General features: G+C 38.1%; 1 long non-coding RNA gene across 1 annotated transcript; it reads left to right on the forward strand.

Annotated features, from left to right (window-relative positions):
- The first annotated feature begins 268 nt into the window (after positions 1 to 268).
- On the forward strand, positions 269 to 2,593 carry LOC124382467. The gene is made up of 3 exons (XR_006925036.1): positions 269 to 315; positions 1,940 to 2,094; positions 2,418 to 2,593. It is a non-coding gene; the product is annotated as an uncharacterized LOC124382467 (long non-coding RNA).
- Positions 2,594 to 3,092: the final 499 nt, after the last annotated feature.

Raw genomic sequence — 3,092 nt, forward strand, 5'->3', positions numbered from 1 at the left:
AGTGCACTGGCTTGTGCCTCCCTAATGGCAGGGGTCGGGCTATATCTAGCTATTTTTGTCAAAAGAAATCCATCATTCATTTATTCAATTAATATGTTTTTTGTGTGTTTTATAAGATCAATAGATTAACAAAAAATGTATATATTAACAATAACATAGTATGACCTTTAGTTAAAAAAATATATATAAAAATCAAAATTGCTTGTGCAGCTCACAGAGTCTCTCATTGGCTCCTATGCCTCCCGCCTTCTCATTCTGAAGAAACGGTCTTCACTCACTACCACTGGAGCACGATAACCTGACCTCTCTGTCACGGTAAGAAATTATCTTTTGTTTTAAATTAATCACCTTTTACTGTTGCTTTTATTAAATGTATACTTTTTAAAAATTTTGGGTAAAAAGTTACAGGCATGATATAACAAAGGTAAGTGTCAAGATTGAACTGGTTTACCTCAGAGATAAACACCTACGAACTGAACATTCTTAACTATTGGCAGATAACTAGGAAATTGTCTTCTAAAATGTGGAAATAACGACTTTTCGAAACATTTTCACCCGTGTTTACTCCATATAGTGTCCTCATAATAACAGGACGGTGAAACAGTAAAAGCACTGTGGCCTAATCTTTCTCTTTGACTACCTTTTACAACATGTGTATATGTAATACACAGTGAAAAGCTCGGAGAAAATTGTGACAATACTCAACATTTATCTTAATGTGATTTAGGTGAAATAAAAAGTTCATATTTATATCATTTTTAAACATTACTAAAAATATGATACATTAAAGATAATAAATGTAATTTTGCGCCATTCAGAAAGTCAATCAGACTCCCGCCGCTCCCGCGACCACCCCCAGCTCTCGGCTCCGAGGCTGCATGCATGCGCATAGACACCACGAACTGAGATGTGTTTGACTTAAAGCTGCGCAGTGCAGACCAACAAATTCGAGCAGACAACACCGTATTCTTCCGAATCGCTTTCACTGTATTTTTACCGCTTTGGTTTGTGTAGTCAAGTCGAACACTTGCTGCTTTAGCACCACTAGGGCTTTTTGAAGACAAAACATAGTTATAAGTAAGTAACTTAAACTAATGTTACAGTGGTCAGTTCAAATTCACGGTCCAAAGTGCACCAGTACGAATTTAATAATCGATCTGTATTCAAGTTCCCCACTAATTATTCTAAACATTAATCACATCAAAGCCTGAAATTCACCATATTGATGCATTTAACTTTTTCCATGGTATTGTGTAATTTTAACATCATTTACTCAGATCAGTTAACACAGGGGTGTCAAACTCAAATTCACAGTGGGCCAAAATAAAAAACTGGGACGAAGTTGCAGGCCAAACTCAATATTTATTGAAAATTTGACTGCAACTGTGCATGTTTTCCGTCTCTCCAGATCTGTAATGTTGAACCTTTTCATATGGAAACAAACTTTAGTTTTGCATAAACATTAAATCTGGAACAACCAAAGTTTAATATTATAAACACATGAGAAATTTAATTTGAAATAAAACACACATCAGTGGTATTCGTTACTTCTTATTATGTCTCTCTCTCTCTCTCTCTCTCTCTCTCTCTCTCTCTCTCTCTCTCTCTTTCTAGACTTTCTAATTCCTTTTATCACAGGGCAACAACTAAACAACCAAAAATAATAATAATATCCTTCAATTAAAAAAAACAATCATTCAACCATTAACAGTTCATGCCTTAGAGTAGAAAAAGTGCATAAAGACAACATTTATTCGAATTTTTACACTCTGATTTACTCTGATTGGTTGAAGACAGATTCCTGCATCTCTTCTTAGATACAAGTGCATCATGTCTGGGGTTAGTCTCTGAGCTGAGGAAATCCTCAGGATGGATCATCAGTGAGACTCCTGAGTGGTGTTTTGTTCATCTTCATTAAAGAGAACAGTTTCTCACACAGATATGTGCTGGTGAACATAGAGAGCGTTTGAGCAGCTTGGACACGAAGTTGGAGCAGTGTGTCGGGGAGGAAACATGGAAACTGTGCAGCACACACAGAGTCATACTTTGACCTGAGCATGTCTCTACACTGTATTCAATCGGCTCCATTTGGAGGTAGGTTAATGCGCTTTCCACATCAACCACAAACGGATTACTGAGCAGTTCAAATCTGCATTTCTGGGATTCAAAATCGGTAAATCGCCGGGTAAATTCAGCACTGAGTACGCAGAGTCTTTCAGAGGTCTCGACTTACGCGCATTCTGGGATTTGTAGTATTAGCGGTGTATGCGCTATACACTGGCGGGCAACTCTAATACACACTTGATATGATCTCGCGGGCCAAAGTTTGACACCCCTGAGTTAACGGTTTGGTCAAATGGTGGAGAAGGTACTTACAACCTTGTGATTTTTAGTCTGTTTTTTTTTTTCTTTTTTAGGTTCACAAATGCAAGAGACAGAGAAGGCAACCATGCATTGAGAACCGGCAACCGTGCTTTGAGAGCGGGACCATGATCGGAGGGCAGTACAGCCAGAAGTGTACCGTATTTTTAGGACTATAAGCCACCACTTTTTTCCCACGTTTTTAACCCCGCGGCTTAAATAACGAAGCCGCTTATTTATTAATTTTTCCCAGTTTCACAAATTCAAGCCAAAAAACTGAACCCAGGGAGAAAGACAGTGAACAATGACTTTCTTGGTAGGCTACTGTTTAGATACAAGCCGTTGTAACACGTTGAGTCTGGGTTAAGGGAGAGCTCACTAACTCCAGTTGCAACAGAAATCATATAAGCACAGACAGGTTTCCAAAACTCGTGCTTTTTTATTTTTCTTGGCAACAGCATTACGGGTTAGTCAAAGAAACTTAGAAATGACCATCGGAAAATAATAAGGACATAATCCTCGTCTTGCACACATGCAGTAATAGCGGAAAATGCAGTGCCAGGCTATTCCCAAAATACCGCTATGCTCCTAAAGGAAGCGCAACATATTTCACCCGTTACACCGTGTGTAACGTGTCTTTCGTAAAAGCCTGTGTAATGTTCATTAGTTTCAGTGTAGACACCTGCGGCTTATTTATGTTAAAAATAAAAATATTTGTAAAATTCAGTGGG

The sequence above is a fragment of the Silurus meridionalis genome, unplaced genomic scaffold, assembly GCF_014805685.1.
Source record: "Silurus meridionalis isolate SWU-2019-XX unplaced genomic scaffold, ASM1480568v1 Scaffold422, whole genome shotgun sequence".
NCBI lineage: Eukaryota > Metazoa > Chordata > Actinopteri > Siluriformes > Siluridae > Silurus > Silurus meridionalis.